The 12832-nt window shown below is 37.4% G+C and overlaps 2 protein-coding genes and 1 long non-coding RNA gene across 14 annotated transcripts in view; 2 read left to right on the top strand and 1 right to left on the bottom strand.

Annotated features, from left to right (window-relative positions):
• The window catches only part of LOC147834501 (uncharacterized), a 382782-nt gene that overhangs the window by 207763 nt on the left and 162187 nt on the right, over positions 1-12832 (bottom strand). The window lies entirely within an intron of this gene.
• Positions 1-12832, top strand: part of nrg3b (neuregulin 3b) — a 275221-nt gene that overhangs the window by 138376 nt on the left and 124013 nt on the right. The gene's annotated exons all lie outside the window — the stretch shown is intronic.
• On the top strand, positions 3560-11415 carry LOC147841426 (uncharacterized). The gene is made up of 2 exons (XR_015504277.1): positions 3560-6994; positions 10438-11415. It is a non-coding gene; the product is annotated as an uncharacterized LOC147841426 (long non-coding RNA).

The raw sequence follows: 12832 nt of genomic DNA, 5'->3' as shown, positions 1-12832 counted from the left end.
ACGGTTTTAATTATTCATTTTATCAGAAATAGAACAAATATTATCATCAATCATCAATAATAGCTTGCAGAACTGGCAATTTTATATAAAATAAAATGCCACTGAATACAATGTTGACATAAATACAGCAGCTGACTAAACGTAAATATTTCAAAACAGGAAATGTGCACTCTTAGGCTTCATACTCTGCAGATGCCAGTCGACGCAGATAATCTCTAATATTTCCAGATGTCGGCCAACTAATCAGCTTGGCCTGCTCAGACAGTACATTTTGCCAAGTTTGTGTTTTGTTAAAGCAACTGTGTTTTTTTACAAGTACAGTTCAAATGTGCATAAACAGGGTAGATGTTGGTTGAAAACATGTAAGATGGGCTTTACAGTCTGAGTACATAATTTGCTCTCTCACTAAAATGATTGCAGCATAAAGGTGAAGTGTGTAATTTGTGTGGCACTAGTGGTTCCAAACAGAATTCCAATTGGCTGATCATAACAGCGGCTCAACCAGTAGTGTGGTTTTTGGGGTACCCAACTAAAAGATGGAAGATGCTGGAAGTTATGTCACAGCAGTTAGAATGACATCCTTCACCTTCAAATTTGTCTAAAGTGTGCCACTCGGACAGATTGATGCGTCAAATGTGTGTGCTCTCGATTAAATCTCCTCTTCAGTTTGTCATCAAAAGGAAGAGAAGGTAATTGCAGCTGCCCACTGCGAAAGAGCCATTTAACGAAGGCAACTGATGCATATCAGATGAAGTATATTATTAATGTGTGTTTGTGTTTCTGGGTATGTTTTAGCAGCGCATCTGTGTGCGTTTGAGCAGAGGAACGGTGTGTCTGTGTGCTTGCAAAAGTGCATATGCACACTGGCTTCACTCCCCCACCTTCAGCTGGGCTCCTGCTCATAAATCACAGGGCTGTTGGTTAATGAAAATCTCAGGCAGGAGGGAAAAGGAACAATACTAAGAGAGAAAGTGAGCACAGCAACAAGGGCTATTCCTTTTGCTCCCTTATAGGCTGGTCTGTTCTGCTCTCCGCCTATCCTATCTTGTCTCTTCTCCTCTCATCTCATCTCCTCCCCTCTCATCTGTTCTCATCTTGTCTCACCTTGCAGTGCTTAACCTCCTTCCCTACCACCTCCTTTCATCTCCCCTTTTCAACCTTTCCTGTTCTGGTTTCTCAGCTTGTTTAATCTGCTCCCCTCCCAACTTCTTTCCTCTTCTCTTAAGACCCAGTATATTTCAAAGAAAATCAAGGAAGGAACTGAAATGATGTCTTTTAGAACAAAATCTGAGTTGAGTTTGTTGGCAGTTTGAAACAGCTCACACAAAGCAAACTTTTGAGGGAGTTCCTTTTGGCTCTTAAACACCTTTGAGCTCCCATTGGTCTGTGGCGATTAATTAGTGGGTTTGTTCTGGAATTCCATCTTCTATGATGTTTGATTACTTCCACCAGATTAGTTTCTCATTTTACAGGGGTCAGGCATCAAAAACAGCCACACTAGCCACATGAATACACTGGAGAGTCGAGTACCAGAGTTGAAATTACTTGTTGTGCCACCTCATTTTGACACATATTTTCTGAGTTTGCGCACACTAGCAGTGTCATTCAGTGTCTGTCTGTGGCAAATAGAAAAAGATGTAATGCGCCGTGGTGGCAATTCTCATGGAAAACAGGTCTTGTTGATCTCACTGGTTTCAATTAACATCAAAACGTAATGCATCAGGGAAAGAGAAGAGAAAAAAAAATATTTAAAAAAGCTAGACATTTCATAGAATAGAACCACAAAATAAAACAGCTGAAATGTATAGGCAATGAAGAAGTCAAAGTCACTTCATCACGGTGGTCATAGGCTCATCCTGAAAACGTAGCCCTTTATACAGTTTTGGAGATCACAAATTATGTATAGCTGCATTTCGTCTTTAAAACAAACACTACAGGGCGATATGGCGCCATTCCTTTTTGCGCTTACCAGCTGACCGCTTAAGTTTGTGGTAGTGCTCGGTGATTTACATCTGATCAAGCGTTTTTTTTTTACCTCAAACAAAAAATGATAAAGAAGTTCTTTTGAAGTATACTGGGGCCTTTACGTTCACCTGGCATCTCATTTAGCCTCAAATCTCTTATCACTCAGCCTCACCTCCTCTCATCTAGTCTCTACTTCTTTACTTTTATCTTGTTTCCTTATTTTGTCTCATCTCTCCTCTAATCTCCTCAGTTCTCCTCTTCTTCTCATTTCCTCTCATTTTGATTGTGTCTCATACTAGGTCACCTCTTGCTTCTCTTTACTCATCGCAACTCTTGATCATAACTCTTATCATGTGGTCTGCTCCTCTTCTCATATCTTACTCTGTTCCATCTGTCCTCTCATCCAATTTCTTCTGTTCTCTTCTCATGTTGCCCTATTTTGACTAATCTTTCACTTCCTCTTCTTCCTTTTGACTCATCTTGTCATATCCCCTCTCTTCGTGTCCTTTTCTACACTTTCCCCACCTTCTCATGCTTAAATGGTTTTCTTTCATTCCCTGTAATCGATTCTTTTCTCAACTCTTCTCCTCCATGCTCCTTGACACTACTCTCGACTTTTCTCATCCCCTCTAATCTCATCTCCTTACCTCCTAGTCTCATTCCCCACCATTTACCATCACCTCCTCTCTCTCCTCTTGACTTGTGGAACCCAATATCTTCTCGATTCCTTATTCTTACTTCTCCTATTGTCTCCTCTCCATAATTCAACTCTTAACTCATCCCTTATCCTCCCCCTAGCCTCCGATTTAAACCCCTGTTCTAAGGGTGGGAATCTTTGAACACCTCACCTCGAGTAGTTTCAAATAGATATAATCATGATGATTATTGTGATTATCTTATGCTGGGATAACACCAAACATGGTGTCCATCACACTCTCTAGTTTACTCGCAGGATGTTTTTTCTCACACAAATTTTCCTCTCGAGTTGATTTATTTGATCGTGTGTGGGGTAGACACGATTGAGGCAAATTCTAGTCCCATTTTACAGGCCAACATCATGCATCTGTTTTTGGACTCTCCAGTCACTATGCTTTTTTAGAGTTTTGCATTCTGACAATATCATGTTATCAAATAACATTCAGAAATAGAAAATCAAGTCAGTGTCAATAGCCTAGTGTTAAAGTGTGTCGACATATAGCACCATGGTGCTCACAGTGACCTGAGTTCGAGCCCCGGCTTTAGGTCCTATGCCGAACCTTCCCCTCTCTTTGCTCCCAATGCTTTTCTGTCTGTCCTCCACGATCCCATGCCAGACCCCCTAGTTATTTGTGATTCCGCAATCACTGATTCAAATGCAAAATCATCAAAAAGTCTTAAATAATTCTTACATAAACACAAAATAATTGAAAAAAAAACTTAAATAATCTCTTAAAACATCCAATTCCAAGCCATATAATCAAATTATATTTATTTCAGTTTGCAATTAATTGTTTTACATGATTTATAGACATGGCATACACAGCACACATGATGTATTTGAGTGTCTCTCGTAAAATGACGTCTCACCTGCGCCCTCACAATTATTACATTACATGAGAGTGGGGGGAAATGTCTTGCAGCCTGCTCAGTAAGCAGATGCGGATGAAGCACTAATGATTTACATGTGAAGTCAAGGCAAAGATTAGATTAGCGCAAATTGGGCGTTTTGTGTGTTTGACATGTGTCAGACTGCAAACGAAAGTTGAAGCAAACATCTAACAAATGGAGCAATGGAACAGACAGAAAAGCAAGCAGCTTAAATTGATGGAGATTGGTTCAAGGATGATGTCTGCTGCATATGACCCAATTGAAGGACATTAGTTGTGCTTTACATGTATGGCTGGTATTATGATGTGCATAAAATTGATAAATATTTTCATTTAACTCTTTCCCTGCAGTTAACCAGAGAAAACGCTTCCCTGCCATTGATGAATTTTACGGCAATCCATGTTTTAGGTGTAATAGGAATAGAGGAAGCCCTAACGCATGTCCTAAGTGAGGTACATTATGTCAGATGCTCCAGGAGGGAAATATGAGAGAAAGTTAAATTTTGGATAAAAATTGGATTTATACAACCTTCCTTTGGCTTAATCCCTACCCTTTAAGATCTGCTTTAGATCTTGTCCTGACAAGATACCAAAATAAAGATGCTTTAATTAATCGCTAAATTGTCTGCAAATTTCTGGGAATAACCACCACAAAATCAGTAATTTTTAATCTCCCAAAAAAAGCTAAAAACTAGGGGGTCTGATATACATTTAAAAGGTGAAAAAACCCTTAAAACTATTCTTAAAAAATTATATAAAAAATCTAAATTTGACATCTCTGAATCAATTCAGAACTTGAGCTTGATTACCACTCAAACGCCTAGTCCTCATCTCCTCTCCTTCCTTCTCCTCTTGACTTGTCTTATCTCCTGCCCTCTTGGCTTCTTCTCTTTATGCTCCATTTCACAAGCCTCCTCATCCTTCTCTCTCCTTTTTTTGTTTTCTTTCCCTTTCCCCCCATCTTTCATGTCTTCCCTTTTCCCCTCTCCTCTGCATTGCCTGGCAGCAGTCCATCTCTCGTTCTCTGTGGTTGGTTGAGTGTCATAGGTCTGCATACTAAACGGGCAGGGAGCCTGGCACTTGGCAGGGCACAGAGGTTAAACAGGATCACACACATTCAGAGTCTGTGTCACTCAAATACACCAGCACCCAGGGGCCCCACGAAAGACACTCCAAGGAGGCAAAGAGCGTGACCCCTCACTTGTTTAGAGTGTGTCAGGATGATTGGATCAGCCCGAGTTGTGCAGGAAACAGACGGAGGGTTTGGTGAGTTTCAGCCTTGTAATCCTCTTTTCTGGAATCCAAAGAGTTGGCACCTTTTATGTTTGTTTGGACGATTTCAAGTGAACCAGAGTTTGGATCAGTAATAACATGGAGATTAGATTGCGAACAGATCTCAATGCAATCCGTTATCACGACAGCAGTGACCTACTCCAAAAATTAGTCTTTAGATGGCATGATATGCAAATGTTGCATCTTGAGTAATCCTCGTTAATGAAGCAAATATTGATACATGTGCAAATTAAAAAGATTTTACACACTGACCACATTTATATGGACATCAGTAATCAAATTATTTGCCTTAATCTGAATAACACAATAATATTATTGTTATAATTAATATTATAGCACATAATTCGATTAATGTCATTGCGTCACCGTGCTTTCCAAGTTTCCTCTGTAGTTTTATATAATTTCGGGTGTTTGATTTTTAATTTGTCAAATTTAACTGCAGTTTGGCACTTTCACTTCATTCGGGAACATTTCATGCAGATATTGGATGCAAGTATGAACTGCTGGAAGAGTGTTGTTTTAATGGAATTGATACCGCACGCCATAGGAAAAAAAAACTGAATTTCGCGATGCAGGTGTCTGTGGTTCTTCAGACTCAGTCGTGTTTTATAAACTATCATGTTGTAAAATGCAGCAAAAGTCCTACATTAGGGTAATCATTTGATTAAGGTGTGAGTTAAGGTGTTTGTACTGCACTTCAATAATGTGACTAAAAATTGGCATATTTCACATGTCTTAATTCGATTTCTGTTTAGTTCAACTATGGATTAAATTAATCAAAAATCACTGTTTATATAGTATAGAAGGGGTTTTCAACCTTTTAGAAAACACGTCCCCCTCAAGTTTGGCCAATTTCACTCACACCCCCTTTCCACCGAGCCAAAATTATAATGCATGTGCAAACATCATTCACATATTACTTGCTGTGTTTAAAGTGCATATAGCAATAATTACATTGAAACATAAATAAATAGCTTATCTGATTTAGTATAATGGCTGATCTCGTTTCTGTAAGGACAACATGGTTGGATTCCTGACACATATTACCATAAATCATCTTCCACTCTCAATAAGTGTGAGCCAAAGCCTATTTGCTTTTGATGTACAAACATACAGAAAATGCTGCTTTGCAAACCAAGTTTGCAGAGCCCTGATGGTGTGGTTGAGTCGAACATTGAGTACTTTTATATAGAAACCCAGACTTAAATAGATTTTAATACAATTAAGACAATACTTTGATTAAGAGTCACCATTTAAACAGTGATTTTTGATTACCTTAATCCAACTTAACTAAACAGAAATGGAATTAAGACATGTGGAGTATGCATATATTAGTGGCATTATAGAAGTAACACTGCAATCAAACCATTACCGTCATGTAGGACTTTTCACCATATTTTCCGACAAGATCCACACACACGGCTGTCAGTAAAGGACCGCAGACACACACACCCCAAACACTCACCAGTCCTTACTTCTTAATTGCGTGTAATACCCCAGTTTGTCATGGGGGCATGAATCAAATGTTCACGAGTGAAAGTGAAACTGCCAAACCGCAGTTAAAGTCACCCAAAATTACATGAAACTCTTACATGAAAGCACTTCACTTAAACACCTTAATTAAATTATTGTCTATTAAGGCAGATAACTAGATTACTGATGTCCATGTAAACGTAGTCAGTAGTGTCTCCAAAGTAAGTGAAAGATCTAGAAGGGCATCCTGCTGATTTGATTCAGAAGGGCACTTCTTGTCAGACGGCGCACCAGTTTGACTTTTATTTACCGTCATTCATTTTAAAAAGCACCCGGTCCATTTTATTTGTATATGTTTTACTTAAACACATTAACTTTACAGGTGCCTGATAGTTACATGTGGAGCATCTAGTGAACACATTAAAAATCGTCATCATAATATACTCGAGTGCACACCTCAATGTCCCTTAATAGGTGCTGACACCCCCCTGGTGGGGCACACCCCACAGTTTGAAAACCCCTGTAGTATTGTCCTAATCATATTAAAATCGAATTATTGGTGTCCATGTAAACATACTCAATGTCAACACCGAAGAAGATAATTTGTGTACCTTGGAAACTTGTAGCCACTGATTTCTGTAGCAGGAAAAACAATTAGAAGTCAATGAAGGTCAGAAGTTTCGTCTAGGGTCATTTACGCCCCTACTAATATCTATGTAGGCCCTAAAACTGTGTGGGCTCTAAGAATTCTCCTAACTTTCCCCCCCTAGCAGCGCCCCTGACAGAGAAAATATGCAAACTCCACACAGACATGCCAACTGACCCAGCCGAGGCTCAAACCAGCAACCTTTAGGCTGTAAGGCGATCGTGCTACCTACTGCACCACCGTGACGCCATTCATTTGATTCATTAACGCTAATATTATCACCTCGCCCACTTGAATGGCCTCTGCACTGATGCTAATGCTCACAAGCAATAAACAGCAAGTACTGGACACAGTCGTCTGGTGCAGAAAAAGGTCAGTGTGGTCAGTCTTGCATCAGGCCTGTTGGTTTATGTGTCAGTGGGTCCTAATGCGTGCCCTGTGGATGCCCATCTTTGAGCCATATGCTGGGAGCAGAGCCAAGGGAAAGGGAGGAAAGAGACAGGAAGAGAGAGACTTTGAGACTGGCATGCACATACTCTGCTCTCCGTCCTGCCTTTGTGCATACTAAAACCAGGCCACCTGCTAGCAATACATCACACGCTGCTTGCTTCATCTCACACGGGCAGGCACATGCTATACACTACCTTGCTGCCCACTGCTGAATCACATTTCACTCTAGAGGGTAGTGGAGGAATTGCTCATCTGATTTGTTCAGTGCTCGAAGAGAAAATGGAAAGAGACAGATGCAAGGTGAGAGAATAAATAACTATAGCGCACCTATACTTACAACTCGCTGCTATCTTTCCACTCCAGAATGTTTCATCTGCTGCTTTTTTTCATAGACTAGTAAAGAAGTACTGCCTTTACCATAGCTTCCCGCCACCCAATGACAGCACACGAGAGGGCTTGAGGTTTCCTAATTCAGACAGTCCTTCTCAATTTGTTTTCAGAAATGATACAGTTCTGAGCTTTGAGATCTAGGTCATGTTGTTTGCCGATATGCAGCGGATGTTGCTCATCTTAAACCTAATTTGCTGGATTCAAAAGGAAATGTGTTTCATAAAGCTTAATGTGATTTGGCCAAGTAGGACATGTTCCTGAATCACCCTTGTTGGTCGTTAAGCAACTCCGCTACCAACCAATCAGATTTTACAGAGGGGTGAAATTTAGGGCTGGGTTTAAGGTTGGCATTACTCATATAATTGTTTCAAAGCAGTATTTTCCAGCATCAACAAAGGATTTTGATTAATTGAATCATGTTGTGTTTAAGCAAGATGTTCTGGTGCACTGAAAAAAAAAATACTAAAAGATGATTCCTTGGATTTACTATTTTTTTTTTAAGTTAAGTGGTTGTAAACAATTTATTTGGGCTGAATTTAAACAAACAAATTAAGTTAAACATTACTGAATTTAATGTTCGTTCAAAATCAACACATACATTGTTTGCAACAATTTTGCAGACATCTTTTTTCAGTTTGAGGATAAACTTGGTTTTGTCAGAAGATGAGCTTGAATTCAGTGTTTCAACTTCACTACAGGCAATTCTAAGTCCCAGGGATTGATATTTTTAATTTAAAGGAATTGTAAAACCATATGGAATTTGATACCGCATGGCGTGAAGGACTCGGTGGTCCTTCAAGATAATCAAAAATCGCAGCTTACATGAGTATTATCTTAATCATATTAAAAACTGAGTATGAGTGTCTTATGTAAAATGTTTGGCATGAGCTGTCAAAGACAGCGCATTCCTCTGCCTTTCAGCATGAGCCCTCCAATGTTTCATTAAGTTTGACATGTTTCCTCTTTAAATGTAACGAAAGCGTATGCCAGTGAGGGCAGAGGGGCAGTGGCTCTAGCCACCAGGCCACCCCCCTGTGCATGGCCCTGGTCTGTGTGCGTGCGAGTGCGTGCGTTTCTTAGCAACAAACCTGTCTAAACGTCATTGTCAGTAGCCACTAATTAAAAAGATTACAAATTGCCGTGAGATTGCGTTGCACTCTCAGCTTACATTATTCAAAAGAAAAGGTCCTTTTTTTTGCAGTCCACTTAGAATACAACTTGGAAATCAGTTTGTTCTTTATTGGCATTGATTGTTTTGAAATTCAAATAGCACTAACATGCCTGTGTTTTTATTTTTGTAATAAATATGACTGTCAAGCCAGGATCTTGATAGTTTATTGTGGGTGTGTTGTTTACATGAAGAAATCTGTGTTACAAGTTAAACAAAAATTCTAAAAATAAATTATATTTTGAATTTAAATAGTTTTTGTCTTGCGTTTACATCAATTTTACACTTGAATAGCCAAAATTACATTTCAGTATTTTATTTTAATTTGTGAATAATCGGGATTAATAAAAAAAAGTGCAATTAATTAGTTAATGTTTTTTTAATCGATTGACAGCACTAGTTATAAGAATTTGTACATAAATGATGACTCTTCCTCCATTTCAGCAAAAGCTTAGTTAGTGTACTTGGTTACCAAGGAAACAACTCAGCCAGTTAAGAGCTTAAGATGGCATGTATGGCATAAAAATTAAGGGAAATCAATAAATCACAGTCTAAAAAGCACCTCATGTTTTTTTTTTTTTTTTTAGTAATTTCAGTCAAGCTGTAATTATGTCAGATGACGCAGTATAAGGTGGGATAAATTAGCATTTAATAGTGTGTATTAGAGTGAATTTTGTATTTACTTTGCATGCAGTTAAAAACAATATATGATTTTGGACATTGCTAATGAGTGAATCTACTGGAGGTGCACTCAGTTATTTAGAAAAAAACGGCGGATTAAACCCAGTCGTTCAAGTATAAACTATTTGGAGTTCTAATCTGCATTATTTTGGAGTTCGGTTTGAAGTTCCTGTGCAAATTTTCCTCAATGTAGATCTCCCTTGCTGACCAAAACAAAGCAGCTTTTTTTTTAAAGTGACTTCTGTGTAAAGCAGTCCTACATAAATCAATAAAATATTGACGATACAAAAAGGATCTAATTTGCCTGTGAAAATAGCAGCTTTAAAGTGAGAGAAATATTCTCAATTTGATGAAACACCAATTTACTTTCACTGTCTTGTGAATTAGTAATTAATAAAAATTAAAGTTTTGACATTTAAAAAGTTGAAGTAAAGAAAGACCAGTGAATCAAATAGCAAATGAAGCCAGTTTCCAATGCTGCCGGATGGAAACATTTAAAATCCTGGTTTGACTGCAAAACAAGAAAAACAAAAAGGCCATATCTCACTTGCTTATAGGTTCTTTTTTCTTTTAAAAAAACTGTGTAAAGCTTGTCCACAAACACTCAACTGTTTCAAAATCATAAATTGGTTCTATCTTGTGTTCATGCTCTTTGTTTTCTACTGGTGAACACCCTGTGATAGTTTGTTTTTAGAAAAAAGATATAAGGGTGGCGCGCTGCTGCAGTGGGTAGCAATGTCGTCACACAGCAAGAAGGTTGCTGGTTCGAGCCTCTGCTGGGTCAGTTGGTATATCTGTGTGAAGTTTGCAGGTTCTCCCTGTTTTTGAGTGGGTTTCCTCCAGGTGCTCCGGTTTCCAAAGACCAAAGTTCAAAGACATGAGCTATAGGTGAATTAGGTAAGCTAAATTGTTCGTAGTGTATGTTCGCGATTAAGAGTGTATGGGTGTTTCCCAGTGATGGGTTGCAGCTGGAAGGGCATCCGCTGTGTAAAGCATAAGTTGGCGGTTCATTCCGCTGTGGTGACCCTTGATTAATGAAGGGATTAAATGAAAAGAAAATGAATGAATATAATGATGGACATTGTTAATAAGTAAAAAAAACCTATCTACAAAATGTGGCAGATTAAAGCCAGTTATTCCAGTATAAACTATTTGAAGTTATAATCTGCATTATTTTGGAGTCTGTTTAAAAATCCTGTGCAAACTTTGTTCATGTAGATTTGCCTTGCTGACCAAAACAAAGTTGCTTGGTTTTAAAGTGTGTAAAGCAGTGCTACATAAATCAATAAAATATTGACGATACACAAAGCATCTTATTTGCCTGTGAAAATAGCAGCTTTAAAGTAAAATATTCCCAGTTTGATGAATTATTTTCAGGCTGACATTTAAAAAGTTGAAGTAAAGAAAGTTCAGTGAATCAAATAGCAAATGAAGTCAGTTTTCAACTCTGCCAGATGGAAACATTTCAATTCCCAGTTTGACAAATAGCAAAATAGAAAAACAAAAAAAGACCTCTTTCTTTCGTAGAAAACAGTGTAAAGCCATTCCAATTTACTGCTTTAAATGTATGAATTGGTTCGATTCTGTGTTCATGATTTTTTTTTTCTACAGGTGAACACTTTTTTTTTCTAATTTTTTTCAAATTTTATTTATTTATTTATTAATTTTTTTGCAGCACCAAAACAAAACTTGTTCTACTTAAACTATGGTAATTACTCGCAGCAATTGTAAAAAAAAAAAAAAAAAAAAAAAAAAAAAAACAAGCCTCTGAGCATAAAAAAAGGTTACAAAATACAAACACAATACTGTTAAGTTATGAACAAAATAGAAATATCTTGTGCCATTTAAACAACCTGTCCCAAGCCAGCCTTTTACTGAATATTGTTTAGCACACAGGAAATACACAGCCTGTAGCAAACATTAATTCACACACCCCAATAACATGACTACTAGGTGCATTAAAACAAATAATTCAAGCTCAGAATTAATTTGCAATATATAATTAAGATTTACATTAGCTTCATCCCTGGATAACTTGACAAGGACCCTATACTCTACAGAACATGTTGAGGCCATCATTTGAGGCAGTAAGTGCATCACATTACATTTTCATCAGCTTACAGTTTATAAAAGTTTAATGCAGCTGTGTGAGTGCTCGGTTTTACCTGTCCTTGAGTATATTTGGCCAAAAAACCTTCTAAAGTTATAAAAGATGAAGTGCTAAACAGAGTATGTAAGCAATGATTAGACGACAAATGCTAGCTTGAAACACATTTCTCTGCTCCTCATATACATAATTCATTTGCATTATGTATAGTTTATATTGTGCATCTCAAATTGCATACTGCCTGAGGATGTGTTATTTGAACTGATGACAGTTAGAAAAAATACATAGGGTTAAAGGCAATATTAATAGCTCTCATTTGATTTTTTTTTTCTAATATATCCCAAATGATGTTTAACAGACGAAGGTATTTTTCCTAGCATTTTCCTCAATCAGAGTCACGGCACCAATTGAAACCCCTTGATTCAAAGAAAAAAATGGCTTTTTTCTATTAAATAGCATTTGTTTCACTCAGTCCACTAAACCTCACTCACTTTTGTGTTAACAGCAGCAGTGTAACCCCTCTGGTTTTCAAGATTCAGGTCTTTGTTTCTTGTTTCTACTAGCTGACCTCAGTTACAGTTGAAGTCAAAACTATTAGCCCTCCTGTCATTTTTTTTTTTTCTTTTTCAAATATTTCCCAAATGATGTTTAACAAATGAAGGATTTTTTCACAGTATTTCCTATAATATATGTTTTCTTCTGAAGAAAGTCTTATTTGTTTTATTTCAGCTAGAATAAAAGTTTTTAACAATAATAATAAAAAAACCTTTCAAGGTCTGTATTATTAACCCTCTTAAGCAATATTGTTTTTAGATTGTCTATAGAACAAACCATTGTTATACAATGATAAGACTAATTACCCTAACTTGCTTAATTACCTAGTTAAACCTTTAAATTGCCATTTATGCTGAATACTAATATCATGAAACATATCTTGTAAAATATTATGTACTGTTATCATGGCAAAGATAAAAGAAATCAGCTATTAAAAATTTATTATTAAAACTATTATGTCTTGAAAAACTCAGGAGGGCTAATAAATCTGACTTCAACTCTATATTTACAGTAGTATT

Source organism: Danio rerio, chromosome 12 (genome assembly GCF_052040795.2).
Source record: "Danio rerio strain M-AB ecotype USA chromosome 12, GRCz13ab, whole genome shotgun sequence".
NCBI classification, from domain to species: domain Eukaryota; kingdom Metazoa; phylum Chordata; class Actinopteri; order Cypriniformes; family Danionidae; genus Danio; species Danio rerio.
Note: the sequence above shows the minus strand (reverse complement) of the source record. Positions and strands in the feature narration are given on the sequence as shown.